General features: G+C 49.2%; 1 protein-coding gene across 1 annotated transcript in view; it reads left to right on the top strand.

Moving 5' to 3' along the window:
* Positions 1-26,983, top strand: part of CPXM2 (carboxypeptidase X, M14 family member 2) — a 97,352-nt gene that overhangs the window by 33,816 nt on the left and 36,553 nt on the right. The window lies entirely within an intron of this gene.

The raw sequence follows: 26,983 nt of genomic DNA on the forward strand, positions 1-26,983 counted from the left end.
ATGAAGGAAGTCAGAAGCCCTGAGTCAAGCTTGAGGCTTGGATCTGATGAAGTCTCTGTCCCAAAATTGAGCCTGGGGTCTGGGCTGGGTCAGTAGCAAGAATAATTTTGATGAGATTCCGGGGGAAGTGGGCTATGCCCCCTGAAACCTCCATCTCATGGAATATGCATGTGATGGAGTTATTCGGTCTTATAGGAAGGGCATTCTGACACCCGGGAAACTTTTGGGGTCAGGATGGTAAGTACAAGGCAGACTGCACAGATGGGGTGTGATTCTGGGTGATGAGGACCCAGAGGAGTCAGCAGGGAGAGGCAGTGAGGAGTTCGTGTCTGGGTTTAAGAGCTTCCGCTGGGAAGATGGGAACGGCTGGAGATGACGGTGGCTGTGGCTGCAGGTGGATGTGCTTGGTGCTCCAGAGCTGTGTACCTGCAGGTGATGTTATCTGTGTATGGGATGACAATAAATGAGGTAACAATAAATATCTATACACATAAATAACATGCATGCACATAGAGACACATTTATTGGAATACCCTCTGGACCTCAGCCCTGGCTGGTTGTGGAGTCAGAAGGCAGGTGCTGCTACATGGGGCTGTGTGGGACCCCCAACCATGTAGACAGCAGAGAGTGGGACTTGATAGGGTTGGCAGATTCTGATTTATTTCTTAAGTTTTAAAACTTATTTTGCTTTTTGTTTATTTTCATTTGACTTGGGAAGAGAGGGATGGAGGGAGAAAGAAGGAGAGAGAATCTTCCATCCACTGGTTTACTCCCGAAATACCTGTAACAAATAGGAGTGGAGCAGGCTGCAGCCAGAAACCTGGAACTCAATCCAGCTCTCCCACGTGGGCATCAGGAACCTAAGTACTGGAGCCATCACCTGCTGCTTCCCAGGGTTCTCCTTAGCAGAAAGCTGGATAGGGAGCAGAGAAGCCGTGATTCAACCAGGTGCTCCAACACAGGAGGCCAAGATCCCAGACATCTTCACTCCTGCACTCAACACCCACGTGCTTTCTGACTTCGAGACGTCTTGAGTTCCTCCAATATCTGTCCGCACTTGGGAGCTAAGGGCACAAATGCCCTGTACTTTAACATTAGGAAACTGACCGTAGGCCTTATCAGGACTCTCCCACCCAACAGCCCCTGCTGGTCACACAGATGCACTGCACTGTCCAATCACATTTCTTGGCATCTTTCAGTAATTCCTAGCTGACTGCAGTTGATGGTAATCTGTAATTTACAGATCAGTTTTGGTTTCTGGAAGGGCCAAAATGAATAAACAAACTGGTAAGTGATGAACAGACTTGCTGTCAGTGTCCCACTCACGCACCTGCTCTCCCTACAAAGGGGCTTCTCTGATACAGCAGTCATCGGCAGCCACTCAGAGCCTGCTTGCCTCTGATGTTTCCTGGTTGTGTGAAGACAAAGTTAGAGCACTTAGCAAGGTGGGTGAGGCTTGCCCAAGACACCAGGCTTTATGCAAACAGAATGTGTCACATGTGGCAGTCATTTAAAATCCAGTTGTGTGTGTGTGTGTGTGTGTGTGTGTGTGTGTGTGTGTGTGTGTGTGTGCTCCCTTAACTTACCAGGCAGTGTGTCTCATGCTGGTACTCAGGTGCTATGCCTCAATCGTCATCCCAGTTTCCTCTTGCCACACATCCCAGTGCAAGAAGCGTTTTCATTCTTTCATTTCCCTTCAGTTCAACTAAAATCTCCAGAGCTGAGATTTGTGCATTTTAGCAGCACTTGGTTATATATTTGTGCCATTTTGTGTATCATGTTTGTATGTGTTCATAGATGCTGATTTTTGCTCTGTAGTACATTTTGCTCTAATTAGTGGCTTCTTACCATGATAAATATTTTCACTGTTTAAGTTCTGGAAGGCAAAAATTTTGGCAGGAGGAATTTGGGTTGCTCAAGGGGAAAAGAAACTTGGAAAGAAAGACTGGTTTGGGATGAGCCACGGGGAGGAAAGCTGGACCTTGCCTTCGTGCTCGGATTAACGTGTCTGACCATCAGTGGTCAGGGTTTTACTGGATTGGAAAAGAAGACTAACATAGGTATAGCACATTACATTTCAGCAAGCAGTATAGGAGGGCTCTGGGCAAACGAGACTCCACAACTTAGCTAGGCTGGGGCAAGGGAAGGAAGGGCCTAGAATTCCTTTTAAGAGTCAAAGCATGTTTGGTTGCCTGGCTGTACTCCAAATCAGATGAGTCTGCAGAGATAAAGAAGGGATATCCAGTGTGTTAGGTTTGTCCCAACCTCCTGGACCCCAGGCCTGATGGGGAGAGACAGCACGGAAGGGTCCTGGGCTCTGAGCCTTTTTCTCCTGGAGGCACAAATGGTGCCGGTGGGCAATCGGGTCTAACACAGTAGGGCCGGCAAACAGGTGCATGGTGGCCATTTTCCATCCCAACAGAAGACAGGGTGAGGGTGGGTGAGGGAGGCAGATTCCCCCTCCCTTCCTCTATCACAGCCCAGTGCAACCCGTGTGGCCCCATAATTCAGCATTCTCCCTTGAACATTTGGATGATCTGTGTCCCCTGACATTTATGGGATGCTCAGGCTGTGAGTCTTCTATGGGGTATCATTATGCAGGGATAGTGTAACAGAGGGCCTCTGCTCACTGAATGGAAATGGATTAATCTGAATGACTATGGGCAGGGGAAGAGGACTGGCAGCTAACAGGATCTGCGGAGGTGGCGGTGGGTAGAACTAGCTCTGGAGGCCCTGTGCCCTTGCTGGTTAGGACACCTCCATCCTCTGAACCTCAGTTTTTCGTCCCCCCAAATGGGATGACTTGTCTGTATCCCAGAACGATGGAGGGAGACCTCGTTGAGATGCTCTCATTGTGTTAACTTGGTGCTTGGAGATGGCAGTTTGTTTCCACTGTGCCTGTTGGATTTATCTGGAACTGCAGTTTTCAAGCCTCCATTTAGCTGCAAATCCTTCTCTCAGTCTTTCTTGGAAACATTGAGAAAACAGATGAGGCTGCTCTGTCTACATCTGGAGGTGGAGGGCATGCAGCCTGCCTGGCCCCACCTCCCTCCCACTGGACAGCTCTGGAGAATGAGTTCATGAGTGTGTGTGGGTAGAAAAGGCTGAGGCAGCTCCCATCCTGCCTGCTCCCGTAATAGCCACTCACAGCTTCCCAAGTCCTGCAGGACCATGGGTCAAACTGGGACGAGCAGTGGCAGAGCTGGAAGCTTAGGGTTTGACCTAGGTGTGCAAACGAGACTTTGTCTCAAAGGTGTCACATTTTGTTAGCAATGCTTTTGAAACAGGAAACATGGGGTCTAGTGTGATGGCTCAATGGCTAAATTCTCACTTTGCAAGTACCAGGATTGCATGTGGGCATTGGTTTGTGTTCTGGCTGCTCCACTTCCCATCCTGCTCCCTGCTTGTGGCCTAGGAAAGCAATAGAGGACAGCCCAAAGCGTTGGAACTGTATCCATGTGGCAGACCTGGAAAAAGCTCCTGGTATCAGATTGGTTCAGTTCTGGCCATCGTGGCCACTTGGGGGAGTGAACCAGTGGATGCATGTTCTTTCTGTCTCTCCTTTTTTCTGTAAAAGCTGATCTGCTTTTCCAACAAAAATAAATACTTTTTTTTTTAATGGGAAGCACAGCCTCTGGGAGTTTCCCAAACGATGTTATTGTCTACCATGGCTTCTGGTTGATGTTGCCATGTTTCCTTGAGGATGCTGTTGATGCTTTTCCCTCAGAGGATGTTGGTATGTTGGTATGTTTGAACGGTCATTCCTAAACTTATCTGTCTCTTGTCTGTGAATTTCTCCATCTGATGTTTGCTGAACACCCTGTAGGAAGCATCAGGGCTGCTACAGGGAGAAGTGGTCCTGTTTCCAGGGACTTGCCACCCAGTGGGAGAACCCCAGAACGCAGTAGTCTCCTAGAACCAGCAAACCATGGTTGCCATGAGACAGGCACTGGGAGCTCCCATTGGCACAGGAATGAGGACTCTGTGAGGTTGGGAGGCTTGGCTGCCACGCTCTCCCCACCAGTCCATGGACAACTTGAAGATGAAATCTGCAAGTCCAGTTTTAATCATCTGTCACAGAATCTACGCTATCTGAAAGTAATAAAATGTAATTGTTTTTGTGCTATTGAATAATCTCTATTTTCCGCCCATATAAGCTACCCCTCCCCTACTGCCCTGCAATTGCCTCCCCCTGACATATTAGCATACCAGTGAAAGCTGCTCTTTAATTTCCCTAATGACAGAAAGTACACCAGATATGCTGGTGTGCAGCTGCCAGCAGTGATGACTGGGAGCTGACTGCTGTGTCTGAGGTGAACAGATGCTTCTGGTGACCTGGAGAAATATAGGTGCTGTCAAACCACAGCCAGTTCGTCCCTGGGCTGGCTGAGACGAAGCGATGCTGCTGAGCCTGCAGGTCTGCTCTTCATGGGCAGCAGTAGGTGGAGTGGTGGGCTTGGCAGGTGAAGGGGGACTGTGGGCTGACCTCAGGAAAGGACTTGGGCTGGGCGTGGCGAGGAGGGGTCACAGCAGGGCTTGGGGCTCCAGACACGGGGGTGGGGACACTCCCTGAGCTCTAGGACGCTCTGCCTGATGGTGAGTCTTAGCAGGGCTGTGAGTATGTCTCCTCTGAGCGCTGATGCGGCTGGAGAGGAGCAGGTGGGGTCCCAGAGGAAGGCAGACGGGGTCAGGAATCCTGAGCTTCATTTTTTCTTCCTGTATGGAAGAAAGCGATGTCTGTACTAGGAGGGGAGGATTCCATAGGAAGGGGTTGGTGACAAGGTAAGTGTGTGTGGATTGCAAGGTGACCCCAGGGCAGGGCCTGTCTGCTCCTGAGATGACATGAGGACATAGGGGCCAAGGGGAGTTTGGAGCCCTCACCCAGGGGTTTCTGATCTAGAACTGAGGAGTAAAGTCTTGAACAGAGTGAGTGTTGCAGCTTTAGGGACTGGCAAGTTAGAGAGTGTGAGACTCACGTTGACAGGGATCTCCATCCAGTTGCACAGGCCTCCATGGGAGACGGGAGCTGGGAGGGTGTAGGATCCGCCCCATCCTACTGAGAGGCCCTGGTGGGGTGTCCACTGGCAGTGGGGGTTGGTGAGGTTGCAGCTGGAGGGGTTCAAGGGACCAGGGTGTTGGAGTCGCTGGAATGTGGATTGTGGTGAGGTTGGGGTCTGAGCTGACAGAGCAGGAGTTGCAGCCGGAGGAAGGTTCAGGAGTCCCCGAGAGTCCTGGCTGGGCAGGGTAGTGGCAACTTGAGGATGCCCAGGTGTTCCAGGTGAGAGTGATGGAGTCAGGGTGCAAGAGGCTGAAGTGGAGCTGGCAGAAGGTCAGGGAGGGAGGAGCAGGTGCCTGGGCATCAGGGGATGGCCTCTGGGGCAGGTGGCCCAGATAGCCGGAGGGACACTGGGATGTGCAGTAGAAGGAATAACACAGGTGAGATGAGGCTGAGGCCAGCCGAAGAGCAGCTGCAGTTCTGGTCCAGTCCCAGGGACAAAGTGGGGCCTTTCTACAGCCTTGCTTGTTCCAGGGCCCATCACCACAACAAAAAGGGATCCCCAGCTTCCTCCCACCTCTGAAGCTGCATCTTGGTTTTTTCCTCCCAGGTACAGTAGCTGTCACCAAGATGGGAAGGGAAAGGGCAGGGGGGCTGGTCCAGGAGTGTGGCTGAGTGCAGTGGTGATGAAAGGGAGGCCTGCAGGTACTCCATGAGCTATGTGAGAGGGGCACTGTCTCCGGAATGTGTCATGCCTGCCATGTTTCCTCACTCAGCGTTGGGGAGAAATGTCGGGCACCTGTGGGGCTGGGCAGGGAGAAGCTCCCATCCCCTCCTCCAGGTTCTCCACAGCTCTTGCATGCTCTGGGTGGTCTTGGAGCAGTTAGCTAGCAGGCAGCAGTGGGTGGACGGCCTAGGCTGTGCTCTCATTCTGCCAAGCCTCACTTCCCTGGCGGAGAGAAGGTGCTGAGCGTGTAGGATGGCACGTGCAACCTTTTACCACAGCAGAGCCCAATAAGCTGGAAGCTGCTTTTTTCTAAACAGAACCCTTCTCCCCCAACCTGTGCCCACACCCCAGGATCTCCAGTCTCCAGAGGGAACCCAGAAAAGGCTGCACCGTAGAGTCCCGCTGTGGCTAAGAAGACAAGCCTGATGTTTGGTGAAGCTCCTCTTAAGTTTCATTTATTTGGAAGGTAGAGAGAAATAAGGAGAGAGACAGGGGCACAGAGCAAATGAGCTCCATTCCATGTTCATCCCTAAAAGCCCACAGTGTGCTGCAGCAGGCCATAATGGGGGCGCAAACTTCCCAGATGTGTTGTGTGGGTGGCAGAGACCTGAATACTTGGGCCTTCGGCTGTTGCCTTCCAGGATGCAAATTGGCAAGAAGCTGGATTGGAAACCCAAGGTCTGGGACTAGCATCAGGCATGCTGATATGAAATGAGAGCATCCCAACTGGCATTTCAAGCCCTGTGCTTGCTGCACCTGCTTTTCACTGGAATGCATTGGGCTGGCAGGATGCACCTGCAAATAAAGACATCACTTCCCTGCATGACTGCAGTGCACTTCTCCCATGTTGTCTCACCGTACCTCTGCCGGCGTACGTGGGGCTGTCTCGTCCCCATTGTGTGGGTGAGGAGAGGAAGGCTGGGAGAGCCCCAGTGATCCACCTCAGCCCCTGTGCCTCCTGCTGAATATCATGGTCCCTCCTGCAGCTGCCTACTACCCCACCACTCCGGTTTTCTCCCTGCTGTGTAGACATCCACAAAGGGACCCATTTGGTGTTCATCTGGGTGTGTTTCTGAGTCTGGGGGCTGCCTCCAAGGCCAGCATATCACTCAGTGACAGGAACCAGCATGCCCAAGGAGCCAGCATGCCTAAAGAGCCAGCATGCCCAAGGCCTGGCGACTCATAACAGCCTGTGTGAGTGTTTTTCTTTAGAAAGCAGAAAGGGGGAATTACACTTACAGGCTGCAGAAAATGTTAATATACTCATCTTGATGCCACTGTAGTCTTAAGAGCTTTCACGTCGTTGAATGGAGAGGGGGGCATGGCTGGCAGAATGAGGCCCCGTCCGCCCTCCTCAAGGTGTCACCTTCCTGACCCCTGGCACCTGTGAGGATGCCCAGTCCCAAAGTGGAGATGAGTGAAAGCTGCGGAAGGACCCAAGCTGGCCGCTCAGCTAACTTTGCAATGCACCATCCTCCAGGGTTGTCTGCAAGTCCAGTGTCATCCCAATGGAAAAAGGAAAAAGACCAGCATGTGGATTTTGCTTTGGGGCCTTTGGAGAGAACCAGCCTGGTAGCCGAGGGCACATCCTGATTTTAGGATTTCTGAGGTCTGGAGCTGTGAGAGGGTAAACTCACAATCAGCAAGTCTACAGCAGTCGTGGAAAAATTGTGCATGCATGTGCCAAGTGCCCGGGACCCAGAGAAGTCCTGATGTGGCCTGGCCTGCCAGACCCCAGCCCAGCCCCGTGAGCTGCATGGTCAGCCACGCTGGCGCCTCCATCTTTAGGTAGAGCCTGCCAGGCCTGGAACAGAAGGAAGGCCGGCCCTCTGTCCATTCTTCAGGATTCAGATGTGTTTTCTTTGGTCCCTTTTTTTCTCAGTTCTTTCAAGCGACCATTCTGGAACTGGGGGCGCTACATGTTTCCATTTTACTTGTAGTTCTTCACTCGGAATTGCATTCGCCCGTGCCCAGCTTCACTGATACTTGGCTCCCAACGTGGCATTTACACCCCCTCTCTCCCTGGTGGACTTTTTTGCTAGGGTAACGGAAAATAGATAATATTTCTAAGTTAATGACATCCCCTTCTAGGCGTTGTGTTCTGGAAAAGCTGTGGTAACCAGTCCAAACTGCAAAAATCCAATAAATCAGTGGGCTGGTGTCCCACACAGTGGCTGTTCTGAGAATGTGGCAGAACCATTTAACTGTGTGATGACAGTTCCAGCAGAGAGGCGGGGGCAGCGAGGGAGGGCAGGAGAGCGAGGGCACACACTCCTGTCTCAGAAGGTGTGTCTGCCTATGCCTAATGTAGACAAAAGACTCTGTGTGTGTGTGTGTGTGTGTTGTTTTCAGAAGCTGCTAACAGCAAGTTGAGGCCTCTTGGGATCAGCATTCTTGCCTCGAGTTAGAGCTCAGGCCCAGGCAGGATTGGAACATGCCAAGCTCTTGGAACACAGCTACGTCAGGCAGTGATGGACAGGCAAGGGGTGCTGCCAACTGCCTCACTGCTCCGAGTGAGAACTGGCCCCAGGCGAGGAGAGCTTTCTGGGTTCTTTGATTGACAAGAGACTTAACAGCTTTCACCACTGGTGGGTGGGGAGGGCAGTGCTCAGGGATGCTTGCAAGTCAAGGTTGGGGTTGATTACCGACTCTTTACAAATGGGGGGCCCCTTACCCCAGTGCTCTGGGCCAGAGTGTTTCAGGTTCATTTTTCATTTGGAGAATATTTGTAATTATGAGAACATCCTGAGGTATCTTGCAAATGGGATCCAAGTCTAAGCATGAAGTTCATATATGATTCACATAGAAGTTATGTGGTAGCATGGAGGTAATCTTAGGCAGCAGGTTTGGTGCACCTGTGTTTGCCTGTAACCCATCTTACAAAGCGAGTGTGGGATTTTCTACCTGTGTCATTACACTGACATTCAGAGTTTCACAGTCTGGAGCATTTTTGATCTGGAATTTGGAAGTAGAAGGGCTTTGTACTCAACCCATTGCCTGAGACTCATGAAGTTTGTTGCAGCCTGCAAGGTTTTTTTGTGTGAATTTGGAGAGATTCTCCTGTGAGGTGGAGGGAGAGCAGGGCACAAACAGCGAGGCCAGTGTCCGTGAACCTCAGGGCGATGGACCTGCATGGGGCTCGATCTTACCTGTGGCTCACAGTATGTTCAGTTCCTGTGCCAACTTGCTGGCAATAGGATAGCTTATGAGGGAGGGAGGGTTTTGGGCATCCACTGTTTTTGAGCCTGGGAAGTACAGGATGAGGAAGGTATATATGGCTAGGGCTTCATGCTGCTTCAAATCCTGGACTGAAGAGAAAGAGAAGTGGTGCACAGGAAGAGTGGAGACTTGAGGGATGGTGTCCACTCCTGGCCCCTGCACCTCTAAGCCCTTCAGTCATGATCCATGGTCCTCCATCCCTCACTCATGACCCTGCACCTCCCAGACCTCCACTCATGACCCCTGCTCGTCTGAGCCCTTCATTCATGACCCCTGTACTTCCCAGCCCTCCAGGATCCCATATGAGTGCCAGTTCTGATCCCAGTAGTCCCACTTCCCATCCAGTTCCCTGCTTCTGGCCTGAAAAAGCAGTTGAGGACAGCCCAAAGCCTTGGGACCCTGAAAGGGTGGGAGACCTGGAAGTGTCTGGGCTCCTGGCTTCGAATCAGCTTAGCTCCAGCAGTTGCGGCCACTTGGGGAGTGAATCATTGGATGGAAGATCTTCCTCTCTCTCTCTCCTCCTCTCTGTATATCTGACATTCCAATAAAAATAAACAAATTAAAAAAAGAAGGTGGTATTCCAGAATGCTAATTCACTCCTTAAATAGCAACAATAGTCGTGGCTTATTTAGACCAAGGCCAGGAGCCTGGAGTTCTATCAGGGTCTCCCATGTGGTGGCAGAGACCCACGTGCCTGAGCCACGTTCTGCAGCTTTTCCAGGTGCAGTAGCACGAGCTGCATCGCAGTGGAGCAGCTGGACTCTGAGCAGTGCTCCTCTATGGGATGCCAGCATCACAGTTGGAAACAGCCTGCTGCTCTACATTGCATTTTTCCATGGGCATCTTTGCTGTCAGTGTATCTTTAGGGGCCTGTTTCCATGTTCAAATTGCATAATTTTGTTTTCTCTGATGAGAAGTCTTTATATATTCTTCATATGTATATTATCAGATATTGGGTTTATCAATTTTCTTTCCCAGACCATATGTTGTCTGTAACTTCAGCTTGGTTTCACATTGACTTTAGAACCAAAGATTTTGTAAAACTGAAGATCAAGTCCAACTTACTGATTTTTTTCTCTTTGCATCATGCTTTTGCATCTAGACTAATAATATCTTTTTAAGTTCTACATCTTCAAGGTGTTTCTGCTGCATTACCTTCTGAAAGTTTTTAAGATTTTGTGTTTAACATTTAAAAATAGTATTTATTCTTCATCTACTTGAAAGGCAGAGCAACAGAGGGAATCAATATTTCCTCTGCTGGGTCAGTGAGGGTTGGGCCAAAGCCAGGGGCCTGAACACCATCCTGGTCCCATCGTGCGGCTTCCCAGACTGCATGAGCAGGGAGCTGCGTTAGGAACAGAATAACCAGGACTCCAGTCTTGACATTGATGCAAATTCCCTGACCTTCCAGAAGGTCTGTGTTCTAGCCCTGGCACTGACTGGAGAGCCAGGAAGTCGCAGCTGTGGTTTTACATAGTTCTCCCAGCACGGCTGCTATGGACTCCGTCTCGTAGACCCCCTTAGGGACCGGGGCTCCGTGTCTGCCGTGCTTCTTCGTAGTCTCCTTCCTTTTTGTACTCCTCTTTTCAAGTCTAGTGACTTTTCCCAGTGTTTTCCTTTGCATCATCAAGTATTCCAATACTTTGGCTACTTTTATTATTTGTTTATCTTGAATAACCTCTCTCATCTGTGTTTCGGCCCTTGGACCAGGAAACTTTTTGTAACTTTTCATACCTGGTGGGGTTGTCGTCTAGAGAATATAGCAGTCCTGCCAGGTGGGGTCTTCTCTGCCCCCTGGGTGGGAGAACTCAGCAGTAGAGGATTTTATGCCATGCAAGTTTGGCATTCAAATTAGCTGTCCCTTGGCATCCCTGATTGGGTTCAAGTCCTGGCTTTGTTTCTGGTTCTCACTTCCTGCTCATGTGCACCCTGGGAGGCACCCTGGCTCATGTGGTTGAGTCCATGTTACCTATCTAGGAGCTACCAGCTCATGGTTACAGAGTGGCACAACTATATGCTGTGGGCATCAGGAGAGTGAGCCGGCAGATAGGATATAGCTGTCTCTGCCTTTCCAGTTAGCAAAATAAACCTTGGGGCGGGGGAGAAGGATCTAAGCTTAAAAAAACAAAACAAACAAACCAACAAACTCTAACAGGTTCTGTAGCCTAAGTGTGTTACTTGCTTTTTTTGTGCCTCGGTTTCCTCATCTGTAAAATGGGAATAATTCCCATGCTTATCCCATTGTGTTGATTAAATGAATTGCGCAAGTGCAGCCAGGAGAGCTGTGTGTAGGTGGTCAACACCCCCAAAACATGCAGTCATGCTCCAGTGATCTTGTTCCCTGAGGGTGTAAGGTAGTGGCATGGCCCTGCCACCTGGCTGGAGTGTTTCTACAGCAAGACACCTGTCTGCAAAGCCTGTCAGTTTCCACACCGGGACTGGAGACCTGGGAGAGGACTTTGCAAAACCCAAGATCCTGCCCTGTATTCAAGCGTGCCAAACAGCCTGCTCTGAGCAACAGGTGGAGGCAGCTCGGAAGAGCGGTGGCTGCTCCTGTGGAGAGCAGGACAGACCCCTTCCTCTGAAGGTGGGGCAGGGGTGAGCGCCTGCTGGCGGTGCAGGATGTGATACTGGAGAGGAAGCCTCAGTGGTCTGCTGTGTTTGTTCTTTAGCACAGAGATGGTGCATAACGGAGGCTGAGCAAGTGGCTCAAGTGAGCAGAGGGGAAGAAGGTGGGAAGAACAGGCATTGTGTGCTGGCCCACTGTCTCCCCATGCGCAAATAGTTACACGCCAGGCTGCCCTCTGTAGGAGCCAAGATACCTTTGGCTATATACTGGCATCACCCCTCTTTTTCCTGCCACCCTCTCCACCCGCCGCCCCTGCCTCAAGCACCCTCAACACCCACCGCCAGCATGAAATGTCGCCTGTGGATGGTCCATGTTGTGCAGTCCATTTGAGTGATGCACCAGGCAGAATTTAGGCTCCGTGGGGAAATGTTTTCCTTTCATAATCTGCCACCTCGAAGCTCCTGGCCTTAGGCTTTCTGGTAAGTGTCCAGCCTTCTGTGGAAATTTCCAAGCCACAGCTGGTCATCTTGACTTGGAGGATGTAGCTCTCAAATAGAAAAAGACCCTGGCTCATCTCCCTAGTTCTAACAAAACACAAGTCAGCCAAGTACCCGAGCCCCTGCTGCCACGTGTCACTTAGCGTGGAGGGTGTTAGTGCTGTTGTAGAAGAGTGGCAATGAAATGGCTCCTCTGGGGGGGGGGTCAGTGCGTAACTGCCCTTGCACTTAGGACTTGTGCCTGCCTGTCCCTGAGAGGCACTGCCCACACATGCTGTCTTGTTCCTGGTGGCAGAGCAGGTGTCTGAGCCTGGTTCTGCCTGCCTGTCCCAGCGTGCAGACATGCAGGGGTGGACAGTGGCACCATGGCTGTCGGCCCCACTTAGGATTCCTGCTGCTCCTGAGAGCACACAGCTCTCCCAGCGCTCCTTGAGTGTGCTGTGCCCCCTGGGCACCTGGTGAGGGCTCCCCATTTTCTACCACCTCGCATCTGGCAGGGGAGGGGCAGCTTTGATGCAGATTGAAGGGCTGGGTGCACCGATGACTTTTCCACACAGGGCTCAAAGGTTAAAAATCTTAGCTAAGTTCCACAAAGCCGTGACTCCTTTTCCTTTATCAATCCCCTCTGATCTCCAGGCTCTCAAGTCCCATCCGAAAGCGTGCAAGAGCAGCTAGTTGGCAATGCTTTCAGAGCTCGGCCAGGCCGAACAGAAAAACAGCTGCTCCCCAGCAGCTCTAGTAAAACCCGCTGCCTTCCTCTGTCGGGCTGCAGGGAAGCTGTGCCCTCTTACAAGCAAGAGGAGGGAGGTCTACCCTCCCGTCCTGCTTTGATTCTATAACCAAGGTGGAGGAAATCGCTCTCCATGCTTGCAGGGGGAGGAGCATGCGCCTGCAGTGAGTGGAGTAACCGAGCAAGTGGCAGAGTGCTGGAGTGAGAATGCGAGCAGGGAGATTTACATGGGTGTTGTGTAATTAATCGGTGCCTTGGTGGTTGAAAGCGCTAGGGCCACCCCTGCGGTTGCACCTCGGGGTACCTTGTCTTGTATCCTGCCTTCTGATGCCTGGTTCCCCAAGCTCCTCAGCTCCTCTTTCTTTGGTCTGATTGTCCCCATCCTTTGTTTCTGCATAAAATGAGTTCAAGACTATTTCTTCATTGTTCTTTTAGATTCCTGGTTACCTCCTGACTGCATTGTGAGAGGTGAGAACTGAGTCTCACAGACCCACCTCTGTCACACATTCCCTTCCCTTGCTCTGCCCTGGCATCTCCCTCCACCACCCTAGCTTTCTCGCCTCCCTCCTGAAGAAGTGACTTCTGTTAGATTAGCAGCTCCCTCACGTCATTTCCTCCCAGCCGTCCCCTGGCCCTGAGCAGACCTCAGGCCGGCTGCTCAGCTCCTGTCCTTCACGTTCCTCTTCCAGCCCTCCTGCCCCGAGGTACAGTCCATTTCTGTGATGCCACGTCTCTCTGCTTTCCTTTTCGTTTTGGAAGCATGAACCTTCCGGGCACCGATCTTGGCTGGTAACGCCCTGGATTCCTTGAATGTCTGAGAGTGCATTTTCAGTAGCCTCACTCTGGATTTGTAATTTGGAAACACTTTCCCCTAAGAATTGTTAATAGCTTTATTAAGATCTAATCCCTGTGCTGCACGACCCACCCACCTGCAGTGTAGCATTCAGTGCTTCTAGAATATTCACAGCACTCAATTCTGGAGCCCTTTCGGTATTCCAAAAAGAACCCCACCGCTGCTATCCCTCAGCATTTGGAAGCATTTTACCATTTGCCCAGTGTTGGGGGGTGGTGCTGAGAGTGGTCATGCGTCCAGACCTTGGAGTCCTTCCTCAATGCTGTTTTCAGCGTTGTTTCTGCATACCTTAGACTAAGAACTGAACAGGTGGTGCCTTGTAGCTGGTATGTGGTATGACATTGAAATATGGACACGTGTATTCAGCAGTTCTGGAAAGTTCTATTTTAAATCTCAGCTCCATTTTTCCTGGTTACTTTTTTTGGCATTATTATTTGCATATTGAATCTCATCTTTTTTTCTAATTTAAAATGAATGCAAATTAACCCATATCCAGTTACTTCCTATGTTCTTCACATACCACCTTATCCTGAAATGCATTCCCAACCGACGCTGAACTGAATTGGCCACCATTCTTCATGCATATGCATGCTATATATTTTTTTTTCATTCTAGTGCTATCACCATTGCAGTTCAATAGTTAATGCTTAATTTGAAATCCATGAGAGGTTTTTTCTTTTCATAATATTGTAGACTTTTGAAGACCTCGTACATGCGTGCATTTCCCAGGAAGACTCATTTTTAACATGAATTTTAAAGGTTATTTACTTGAAAGGCAGATTCACACAGAGTGGAAGAGACAGAGAGCAATCTTCCACCTGCTGCTTCAATTGCCAGATGGCCACAATGGCCAGACCTGGGCCAGTCTGAAGTAGGTTCCTCTGGGTCTTGTACATGGGTGCAGGGACCCAAGGACTTGGGCCATCCTCTGCTGCTTTCCCAAGCACATCAGTAGATAGCTGATCGGAAGTAGAGCAGCTAAAACTTAAACCAATGTCCATAGGGGATGCTGATGCTGTTGGCAATGGCTTTGGCTGCTATGCTACAGCATCAGAGTCCCTCTCCCTCCAAAATAAACTTCTTTATTTCTACTTTTTGTTAAATTATATATTTTTTAATTTGAGAAGCAGAGAAAAAATAATGAAGCAAGCTAATTCACTCCCCAGACTCCCACATTGGCCAGCTGGGGAGCCTCAATGGGAGCTGGGTACTCAGTCCAGGCTTCCCACATGGGCAGCAGGGACCCAGTCACTTGAGCCATCGCTGCTGCCTCCTAGGGCCTGCATTGGCAGAAAGGCAGGGTCAGGAGCCAGGTACCAAGCTCAGGGCATCGGCTACAGGACATGGGCATAAAATGTTAGGCCAGCTTCCTGCCCCACCACGGGCTTTTTCATGTTTCTGTGGAATTAAGTTTGCAGTCTCTGCCCTCCCCACATTACTATAAACTGCACCTATTTGTGAATCTTTCTTTTTTAAAAAAAATTATTTATTTTTATTGGAAAGGCAGATATACAGAGAGGAAGATCTTCTGTCCAACAATTCACTCCCTAAGTAACTGAACCAGTCTGAAGCCAGGAGCCCAGTGTCAGGAGCCACGAGCCAGGAGCCTCTTCTGGATCTCCCACACAGGTGCAGGGTCCATGGCTTTGGGCCATCCTCGACTGCTTTCTCAGGCCACAAGCAGGGAGCTGGATGGGAAGTGGGGCTACTGGGATTAGAACCGGTGCCCATATGGGATTCCGGCACATACAAGGCGAGGACTGTGCTGGGCCTTGAATCCTTCTACTTCTTTTTAAAAAATAAATATATTTGAAATACAGAGTTATGGAAGACAGAGAAACAGATTTTTTAAATAGGGACACAATAGGTACATAACGAAAGAGCTCTTGTATCCATTGGTTTACTTCCTAACGAACTGCAATGGCCAGGACTGGCCCACGTTGAAGCCAGGAGCCAGGAGTGCCATCCAAGTCTGGTGTGGGTCGCAGGGCCACATCAGCCGGAAGCTGGAGTGGAAGCAGTGCAGCTAGGACTCGAACAGGTGTTCCACGCATGATGCACAAGCACCACAGCCTTGGCCCCGAGTTTTCCTTTTCTTTAGGTAAAGCAGTATGTTGAAGTTCTTGGGTGTCTCCAGGTGCCAGCACTGTGACCTGTCAGTTCATACCAACTGGGCCACCTGAGGGTGAACAAGAGGAAGGGCCCCTTCCAGGAGCACTGCTCTGATATCCTGTAGAGGAGCATTGGCTCAATTATTTTGAGAAATACCAGGAAATTTTCATTGCAATGAGTGGACTTGGAGGGCATCCATTGATGTACCAGGTGGAAAAGAATTGCTGACTGCGTTTTTCACTGTAATGTCCGCATTGCAGGAGAGGCTGTGCTATGTGGCTGAGCACAGGAGCTACTTTACCTTGGCGGTGGTTTTCCTTTTGTTGACAGAAGAGGGAGTTTTGTTGGACAAGAAGACAGCACCAGACGGGACCCTCCAATCTGATTCAGGAGAGAAGACAAGAGTGAAGTGAGAGCCAGAGTGGGCTTCCAGAAGTAGACGGAGGCCCTCTCACCAGGCAGCCATGCCCAGTCCCTAGGGATGGTGGCAGTTTCGTCCTGCAAGGCAAGAGGGAATTTTGCCAGCATGATTACACTAAGGCTCTTGCGACGGGTTGGATAGTTCAGGTGGGTCCAGTCTAATCACCTGGCTTTAATCCTGTGATCAGAGGGATGCCCCCTTGCTGGCTTTCACCAGTAAGAGAGGCGGCCTCTGGCCAAGGCCCTTCAGTGGTTTGCAGAAGCCAGTGAAGGACAGAAAGTGGATCTCCTTCGAAGTTGCAGAGAAAAACCAGCCCTGCTGGCAGTGTGACCTCAGGCTGAGGACAGCCACATTAGATTTCTATTCTACAGAGTGTGTTGTGTGAGACCCCAGCGTGGATGTGTCGTAGAGCAGGCCTGGGAAGCTCAGCATCTCCGAGACCTCAAAGGCTGTGGCGAGAGCTAGCAGGCAGAAAAGCCCAAGTGGTATGGAGGGTGCCAAAGCAAGATGCTAACCCTGGGCCTGCTTGGCATGTGTGCATGTGTGTGTGTGGTTAGAAACACGGAGGCTGGCAGGCTGGGCTTCTTTGAGCAGAGACCCAGAGTCGGGGTATCCTGGAAAGATGTGCTTCCTGCTTACAATGCAAACACTCTATCCTAGTCCATTACTCATTCCTCTTCTGGCCATGACTAAGCTTGACAGGGACTGGGATGGTGTCCGCAGTGTGGACACTGTATCCTGGATGCCGACTTCGGTGCCAGTATGTCCATGACCTCACTGAACAGTCACAGCTGGCAGGAGCTGTCAGTACTGGTGCTGAGCTGCCCTGAGACTCTGCTCGGTTCAACCAGAGTGTGGTGCACGGCTCTGGGAGAGATTTAGGGAGCAGGTTAGCGGATTCTTTGGCTGTTCCAAGATATCCCTATCACAGTAGTCTCCGTGTCCCTAAATCACAGGCGTCCCTCAAGTTTCAGTGGGGACTTGGCCGCCACCCACCAGGGCACTGAGTCACGTGTCTCTCAGCAGGCCAGATGTCCAAGTGAGGCCAGTATGGCTTTTCACCCTGCCCTGCCTTTGCCCTGCTGTTCTTTGCTGCTTCCAAGTGCATCAGCATGGACTGGAGACAGTCTCCCCTTGTGAGAAACATGCCAGCAGAGCTCTAAGCTGTAGCTGGCCTGTTTTAGTACCCTGCCCTTAGCTGTGTTGTTCTGGGCTGTTGGGACCAGTGGCCTGGACCAGGAATACAGCAATAAGTGGCTTTGTATTTTGCTCTTGCCAAGCTGAAGTTTGCAGCTCCCCAGGGTGGGCCTGTTCCTCTGCCTAACCCTCACTGAGCAAGTTCCACGTCTGAGGACAACAGCACCTTCACTGCCAGGTCCTCAGCAGGCTCCCTAGGCTGCCCGGAATGCTGCTGGATACATCAGTTGCACAGGGAGGAGGGGTGGACTTCAGCTTCCCTGCCAGGGTTTGACCCATAGGGAATATGTCCGAGGGTCTCTGAGCTTTCCTCTCATGCACCTCTGCACTTCCAGCAGCGCCGTGACAGAGAATGGGGTTGTTTCCTCGCCCAAGGTTACAGTTTGAGCTGAAGCTGCCTGTCTTGGTCTCACATTCTAGCTCCCAGGGAAAAAAATGATGTGTGGTCCCAGTTGCAGTCAGGAGCCCGGGTAAGCTGGCCAGCTGGAGCTGTGTCATCTCAGCACTGCAATTGGACTCATTTCTGCAGGGTGCCCAACCTCCAGTCTGGGCCTCCCTGCCAAGGTGTTGTATGGGGGCCGGGTTAGGGTGGGACTGCAAAAAGTACCACTTACTCCAGGAGGGCAGGGGGCAGTGGAAGGGTCTGCGTGGAAAGGTAACTCACAAGCATGGGGCTTAGCCCACAGCACGGAATTCTCGTGTAGACACAGTGAAAAGAAGGTTCTGCCTGCCTAGACGAGACCTTTTTTTTTTTTGCTCTTCTTCAATTATTTAAGATTCCACCTCTTTTTATGGAAGCTAACTGATGTTACACAACAGTCACCAGAAAAATTTATGAAGATCTAGATTTTATATGCAGTTGATGCATTCGGTGTTCCGTTTCTCAAGCTGTGATGACTCTTGCTGGTGATTCATCAGCCCTCATGTTGCATGGCAGTGCTTGGCTCTTCTCCATCATGGGCCATTGGGATATTTATAAGACACTCCTGGGCCCTACAAAATCATCAGCTTAAACATTTGCCTGCTGTGGATATATTGAACTTCAAGTCCCACTTGAGGTTGACTTGGCAGGACCAGACCAAATAATGTTTATAGGCCTCACGTGGCCCACGGGCCGGACGTTCCCTGCTCCTGTGAGAGGGAGGCTGCAGCAGGCTGAGAAATGCTGGCTGTGTGTTTAAAGCAGGAGCATTTTGAGTAAGAGCGACAATGATTGGTTTTGATTGAGATTAAATGTCAGTGACTGATCTGGGGACACCCAAATCCTGTATCAAGATGCTCAGGGGACGAGGAGGAGGCAGAGCAGGAATAGCCATGGCCTGGCCGTTTTCACAACCGTGGTCTGTGTGATGAACTTGGCTCGTTCTCCTCAGATGGAGTAAGAACATGTAAGTGGGGGTTGGAGTGTTTTGTTAAGCAGATGTGTCTCTAAGTCACCACTAGAGAATGGAGGGGGGGATACGTGCTCTTTGAGGGGAAAGAAAAAAAGCATACAGAAGAAATTAAAAACATACATATGACTTTAAGAGTTGAATGTAGCATCTTTATATGCATTTATTTCACGATGGAGAACTGTGGCATTTTCCCCTGGTCCAACATGCCGGTAAGCTGTCGATGTTCCTCACAATCAGATAGGTAATGGGTTTGAAACAACAAACGGGTCTGACACATGAGCTGTACAGTCAGTCCAGCACTTGCGAGCGCACACGTCCTGATGAACTTGAACAGTGTTGATGCTGAAGCCGTGATCTCGTGCTCCCTGCAGCCTCGTCTTCTGCTGCCTCCCCCGACGGAGCCGTGCTCCTCTGGGCAGTGTGGCGATTCCTTTGCCTTTAAAAAAATAGTCTTGTCAAGTACGTATCACACATGAAAAACTACTTTTTTATATAAATGATTTTGTACCATATGTAGCTTTAAAAATTCTTGTTATTTGAGAAACAGGAAGAGAGCAAGCTCTTACCTACTGCTTCACTCCCCCCAGCTACCCAGTGGCTGTGGCATGGCCAGGCCCAAATCAGGCATCAGAACTGTGGTTCAGTCTTCCATGATGACAGCAACCTGATGGCGTGAGCCGTCACTGCCTCTCTGATGGTCTGCGGTGGCAGACGTTAGAGCCCAGAGCCGAGCCTGGGTCCTCTCGTGTGGGCACTGCTAGGCTCAGTGCCAGCTCCTGTTGCCTGGGCATATGTCTCCTCAACATCAGGCTTCCAAGGATGCTGTGCTCTGTTGCTGTTCTTGCAGTTCCTCCAACTGAACTGCTGCTTAACCTTGGAAGATGCCGTCGTTTGTGCATGCTTTTCCGACGGAGATTTCACTGTTCATTCTCAGGAATAATGCTGTGCTCAGCCTTCTCGCGCCTTCTGGGGCATATGTGCAAGGGAAGCCCCAGTTCCTGCCCACAGGTGCAGACTGGCAGGGCTGGAGGGATGTGAATGGTGAGTTCAACAGGATGATGGCAGTGGTTCTGCAGCGTGGGTGACCTTGGCCTCCTCCTCCCAGCAGCCGTGTCCTGGCTTCCTGACGCTCCACTTGTTCACTGTTTACTGCTGTTCTCAGCTCCCAGGGCAAAGGGCTGAAGGCCTCACTTTGACCATCACCCTTTGGGAAGCGTGCGTTTCCTTAAGCAACACCGGCTAGAGCTCTTGGCTGGCGTTTCCCTGGCATTCATGTTGTCGTTGCTGTGAAACCTTCTGCCATGCTTCTCAATGTTTTACATTGAGTATTTTTAATTGTAAACTTACAGAACTGTGACAGCATCTGCTTCACACACATCCTTTGTCATCTAAATGCAATCCTTTGTCATAATAGATACGAACTACTTCCCTTATGGCTTTCTTTATGGCATCTTTGAAAAGCCAAAGTTTTAAATTGTGGTCTTACCTTGAAAAGATAGATTGCTTGTGGCCTATGTGTAAAAATGCCCATGACACTCATGGTTTTTGGAGTTATTCTTGTAGATGTTCTTGAATTCTAAAAGTTCACTTCTCACATTTAAACAGTTTAAACTGTTCTGACATGGGTTTAAGGGAAGGGTGTGAGAGCTGTGGTCCTTTCTGAGCTTCTGTTTTGCTGGATATCCAGGTGACGGGAGCTCCGTTAACAGCTTTGTTTCTGACTTACATGCAAGCCATCCCCTCATTCCTCTCGAGTTTCTGTGCGGGCCTGGAGCTCTCAGCTCTGTTCCGTGTTTCAGTGCCCTGGTGATTAATGCTGATGGTGCACCTCCATAATGGGCCTGGGCGTGGGCGGGGTGAAGCAGGCAGTGGTCCTTGAACCAGGCAGGATCCTGGGCTGGACAAGTGGAGGTGACGGCTCTATGGAATTGTTTGTTAAAGCAACTCACATCCCGGCTAGCAAACAGGGGCTGCAGGTTCTCCAGGCGCAGCTGCTGGTGTGTGCATTGGTGTTCATTTGTATATGTGGAATTTGTCTCATCTTGCTGAGCTCTGATTCATTCTGGTAATTTTGTAGTCTTTTCTGACTTTTTTTAAAAAAAAAAGTGTTTATGTATTTGAAAGGTGAAATTAGAGAAAGAGAATGAGAAGGAGAGAGAGACAGAGATCTTCCATCTGCTGTATCTTCTCACAAGGCCACAATGTCCAAGACTGGGGCAGGCCAAAGCCAGGAGCCCCAAACTCTGCCCACCCCCGGTCCCGCATGTGGGGACAGGGCCAAAAACACTTGGGCCATCTTTCTGCTGTTTTCCTGGGCCTATTTGTAGGGAGCTGGTGCGCAAGTGGGGCAGCTGGGATTCAAACTGGTGCTTATCTGGGATGCTGGCTTTGTAGGTAGCAGCTTAACTGGCTGATCACCACGCTGAATCCTTGTTTTTATAAAGTTTGTTTGTTATTATTTATTTGGAAGGCAGAGTGACAGAGCAGGGGAGACGTCTCTTCCAGGCACTGTTTCACTCCCCCAATGCCTGCAGGAGCCAGGAATTCCATCCAGGTCCTAAGTGCTTGAGCCATCAGCTGCTGTGTCCCAGGGCTGGAGCAGAGGCTGGGAGGAAGCAGGCCCTCTGGTTGGAGATGTGGGCACTGCAAGCAAGCACTTGACCTTGTGCCCCAGTACTGCTCTGGCTCTTCTTTGTAGGCAATGACATGTCCTGGAGCCATGTCAATATTCCTTTTCAATCCTTAAGTGGTCTACCTATTGTTGTTGCATTTGTCTAGTTCTAAATATGTTCAATACTTTATGCTGATTTTTTCCCCTATTCTAGAAGTTATGTAGAAAAAGCATATCTCAGTCTCCCAGCACTTCAAAGTTATCATCCTGTTACAACAGCTTCTAACTTAGAGATGCCGTTTTCTGAGTCTGTGGCCTGCATCGTGCCAGTTCTTGGGAATGTTCACAGCTCATTGTGAGGTCATTTTGCAAACGGTCTGGGTTTGCTTCAGAAGTCAGTCTTTAACTTTTACGTCCTGAGTTCTGTGTGCATCCATGAACGTAATTGTATTATTAAAATTGTGTGTGTGTGTGTTACTGTTATGTGTCAGCACTTGAGACAGCTCTGTGATGACAGGATGATAGTGCTGTCCATTTCTGCGTGTAATTTTACGTTATTTTACTCTTGCTCCCTGGAGCCCCTGGGCTGGGGGATACAATCTAAAATGATTTTCCTTAAAGAGCAGGCCCCTCGTGACAGCATCAGACCTGGCTCTGTACCCCGGAGCCCTCTGGGTCTCTGAGCTCATTTTATCTGTCTCGGCTGCCGTTCCCCCAGTGTTCGCTTAGCCTTTGCTCACATGGGCTGTTTTCCCTCTCTTTCCTGCCTGTCTTAGTATCATACTTGGCACCCTTGGCATGTCTGATGCAACCCCTCACGTCAGTCTTCCAGCTAACTGGGTTAGCTTGAGCCTGGTGGCCTTATGTGTCCATTTGTGCGAGTTTCTGCTCTCTGTTGCTCGCTGCTCTCTTGTCTGCCATTGACTGCCTCTACCACACTGGTTTTAAGTAACACACTATGTTGTTCTGGCTTTTATTCTTGGAATTTTCCCAGGCAAATGTAGCAAAATTGGCAAGTTAATCTCTTGCTAAGGTAGCATTTTCTGGTCAGTAACATGGTTCCTGAATGTCTCAGTTTCCCCATCTGTAACATGAAGGTGAGAGCGTGTCACAGTGTCAGCATGATGATGAAGTGAGCACATGCAAGTGCCGTGAGTATCTCTGTGTGTGTACATGAATGTGCTGTGTGTATGTGTGGGGTTATGTCTGTGTCCGTGCGTAGCTCACGCACAGGCGCGTATCTGTACCCTCTGCCTTGGAGCAGTGTCTAGGGTGGAGAAGCAGCAGGAAATAGCCAGTATTCCTATTACTTTATTCCTCTCTTACAGGTGATTACTACCCAATATTGTAGCTAAGTTGTCTCACCTCCAAATCAGTCCTTTTATATGAAGAAGTCTTCAGAAAATCCATGCTATGTATATGCTATACATGGACTTTAAATGTATTTTCTGCAACAGAAACGGATCTTTTCATGCCATTTCCATAAATGCTTTGACGTGCCCTCCCCATACTTCAAATAATATTTATTCGTTTGCCTAAAAATCAGTTTCTTTACTCCTTGTGTGTTTCTAAATGGTGACTGACTTGATGTGTCAGCACAGAAGGTTGACCTTCCTCCTGTCAAGTCACTTTTTGTTCAAAATATTCTCTCTTAAAGTCCCTGTAGTGAAAGCATGATGATAGCAAGCTCTTAGTTTTTATTTTGTAAGAATACCTTTGTTTCATATTTACCATTTTATTAAGATAAAATTGTTATTTGAAAGGCTGAGAGATTATTTATTTGTATATTTATTTATTTGAGAGAAATATCTTTTCTGTTCCCCCAAAGAGCTGCAATAGTTGGGTCTGGGCTGGGCTGAAGCGAGAAACCAGTTCCATCCTGGTCTTGTTCGTGGATGGCAGGGGTCCAGGTACTCGGGACAGCCACTGCATCAGCTGAACAGCCAGGACTTGAACCAGGACTCATTTGGGATGCTGGTGTTACAACCAACAGCTGCACGACCATGGCAGCTCCTCACTCTCATTCTTGAAATACAGGTTGACAAATTATTCCTTATTAACCATTTAACTATGCAAGGGAACTGCAAAAAGTTTCTAGAAATGAAAAAATAAAAGTAAGAAATGTGAATTTGTGTCTCCCAGCATGATCTCTATCCAGTTCAACACTTTTTGTCGGCAGATGCTAGCCATAACCTTCATCTAAGACTTTGGGACGTTGAGTTAAAATGGGTGCCCTACAAAAGTTTTGTCTTAAGATCAGGAAGCAGGAAGTCAGAAAGAACTGAAACAGGACTGTGTGAGGAAGCCTGGATGATGATGTGCCTGCTGATACACATTGCAACTCCTGTGCAATTTCCCTCATTCATTCAAGGAGAAGGAACGTGAGTGCTGTGGGGAAGAACTCTCTGGGGTGTCTTTCCTGCATGTTTCTCCAAAAGAGCCAGCATTCCTCAAACTCTCTTGATAAGCAGGTATGAGCACCCTTCAGAATGCCAACAAGCAAAGCACCGTGAGCATCCCTCAGTTCCATGGCCAAGCCTCCTGCTCTGGTCCACATTCTACTTTGGCTGGGCCACTTCCATCTCTGAGCAGCGTTGATGGTGCTTCGTCTCACCTCCTGATCCAGCTCTTCAAAGAAGAGCCTCGGCATCTTGATCCCACCAGTTGGAAATTCCCACAGAGATCCCAGCTTTCCCGTACAGCTGCTCTGGGAGCACCGGTTTTGGCACCCACAGAGCAGGATGTTGGCTCCACTGTAATATGTCGGTCAGAGTTGTGCAGCATGAATCAGCCGAGATGTCTATGGAGAGCTCATTGAATTGGCTGTGGTTTCTGTCTTTTGTTTGTTTTCTTCAGTTCAGGGGAGGATAAAGTTCTTCCTTGCAGGTTGATATGGATGGTCTGCCAGGGTGGTCTTCATTTTCAACATTTCTTAAAACGAGTTGTCCAGGTAGTGGTTATTCGACACGTGTTTAAAGTGCTGCTTGGGATACCAGTAGCCTATAGTGGAGTGCCTGGCTTGAGTCCCAGCTTTTCCATTTCTGACGCCAGCTTCCTGCAAATGAATGTTGTGAGAGGTTGCAGTGATCGTTCCAAGCCAGACTGGAGTTGAGTTTCGGGCTGTAGGCTCCAGCTTAATCATGCCTCAGCTCCTGCGGACCTTTTGGGGATAAATCAGTGGATGGATGGGTATTTGTCTCTTTTTCTTTCTGGGATTAAAGAGAACTTCTTTCATCTGAAGAGAAACATCTCCAGAAATTTTGTGGTTGAGTACAACCAGCAGCTGTTCAAGGAAGCTGAGATACAGGGAAAAAAAGCAAAAGAAGGCAGTCCAAACACCAGAAGGCATACCTTCCTAGGAAGTGGTTTTAGAGAAGCTGGAAGATATTTTCAGCATCTTCTGCACATGACCATGACATGGAGTTGAAGCAGCTGTCTTACATTCTAGATAAGGAGTATGAAGATGACATCAGTTGATGTGTTGTTAGACCTTTGAGCCAAGCATGAGAAATGCAGATCTTCAGACCTTTGGTCTAGATAGGAAAAATGGGGTCCTTTGAGATCTCCTGCAGCATCAGTTGGAATGCTGAAATAACAGGGTTGAGCAGTGAACATCTACTGAGGTCGTTGTCAACCAGCTGAGTGCCAGCAGCAACAAGCATCCAGATGCTCTTGTCATGTGAAGAAAAAAAAAAAAAAGAATTCATCTTTGATTAAAAGCAAAACAAATGAAAAGAGAAGGAATATCCTGCAGGTGGCAACTTGCCCAGTGGTGAAAGAAGGAAGCCTTTTCCTCAGTGGCAGGATGTGATGAGGATGCCTGCCTGACCATTCCTCTCAGCTCTGGGCTGGAGATCCTGACCAGTACCACAAGCAAAGGAAAACAAATTGCAAAACTGGAGGGCTGTCATTCTTCTTGGATAATACAAACACCCAGAGCATCTACAAACTGTTAGAATTAATTGAAGAATTAGCAAGATAGCCTGATCATATTTCTGTATCTATCAATGGCAAACAAGGAAGAAAAAGAACAGATACAATATATAAGCTCATCAAAAATGTCAAAGAGATGAATGAAAGTTGACCCAAGTAAATAATGAGCTATGCCATGGTTATGCTTAGAAATTTTAATATTGTCAAGATGTCAGTTCATCAGATTAATCTGAATATTTAGTGCCATTCCAGTTAAAATACAGATGACTTCTTTCTTTTTTTTTAAGATCTATTTTATTTTTCATTGGAAAGTCAGATATGCAGAGAGAAGGAGAGACAGAGAGGAAGATCTTCCATGTATTGATTCACTCCCCAAGCAGCCATAACAGCTGGAGCTGAGCTGATCTGAAGCCAGGAGCCTAGAGTCTCTTCCAGGTCTGCCACGGGGGTACAGGATCCCAAGGCTTTGGGCCATTCTCCACTGCTTTCCCAGGCCATAAGCTGGGAGCTGGATGGGAAGAGTGATTGCTGGGATTAGAACTGGTGCCCATATGGGATCCCAGCACATTCAAGGTGAGGACTTTAGCCACTAGGCCATCACACTGGGCCCCATAGAGATCTTTAGTGTCTTCAACCAGGTAAGCATTGAAAAGAACACAGGTATTGAAAACCCTGAAGAAAAACAAGTTATTTGGGCCACATTAAGATTAAGACATTATTTCCATCAAATGGGAAAAGGGAGAAAAAGATATACTAGAGAAGATATGAAGGTATTTATGTGTTTATTTACTGATGAGTTCTCCACCTGGCTGTTGCCCTCCTCTCCTCAGGCAAGGCAGTCTTGGGTTTCTGTGGAAGTCATTGGGCATACCCTCGTGTCCTCATTGGGTCCCTTCTGACTTGTTTCTCTGTGTGTCCTACTCTTAAACCATATTTAAAAGAGATCCATTTTTCTCTAGTTAATGTACAAAAAGCTGCCTTAACCTTGTTGGATTCTTAGTATCTTCAGTTCTTTTGGGATGGACTCAATGGCTTCTATTGTTGCTTACAAAATTACATTGAACTTGATGGAAGTTACATTGAGAAATAACACTTCTATTTTTTAAACTGTGTTTTTCACAACTTTTTAAAATGTCCCCTTGTTTGTCTATCTTGTGGCCCTGAAATTCCACACTGAACAGAAATTTATGTAAATCCACTGAAGGACACTTACAGGAATAGCTGCGGAAGCTCTGCCCGTAGTGTTTCCAGCTGCAAACTACGGAATACAGACACAGGCAGCATGCTGAATTCTCAGAGGGGAGTGTGAGGAAGCCGTTGGAAAGCTCCTGGATGCTGGGCCATCGTGGGATGGCTCACCACGAAGCTGAGAGTCCCATGAGCAAAGCTGCTAAGTTGCAGAAAGGGAAGTCCGCTGGGCCACTCCCGTTAGGACAGGAAGTCAAGGTGCTGGGAAGGAGAGACACACCCGTTTGGAGAGCGCTGGAGGGCACACCAGATAGGCCCTGGCCAGCAGGTGTTCTGATAGGATGGACTTCTGGGAGGTGGAGCAGGCTTTGGTCTAGGTCCTCAGGGATGGTGGGCTGTGCCTGTGGAGGAAGTGTCACCTCCATCACACAGCCTGCACATCCTCCCACGCGTACCCTCCTGCACCTGCTGTCTTGGGAGCAATGGCTTCCTCCCTGTTCTCCCCATGACATGGTCTCTTGCTCCTCTATCTACGA

The sequence above is a fragment of the Ochotona curzoniae genome, unplaced genomic scaffold (assembly GCF_017591425.1).
Source record: "Ochotona curzoniae isolate NIBS_2020 unplaced genomic scaffold, NIBS_Ocur_1.0 contig_66, whole genome shotgun sequence".
Classification (NCBI taxonomy): Eukaryota; Metazoa; Chordata; class Mammalia; order Lagomorpha; family Ochotonidae; genus Ochotona; species Ochotona curzoniae.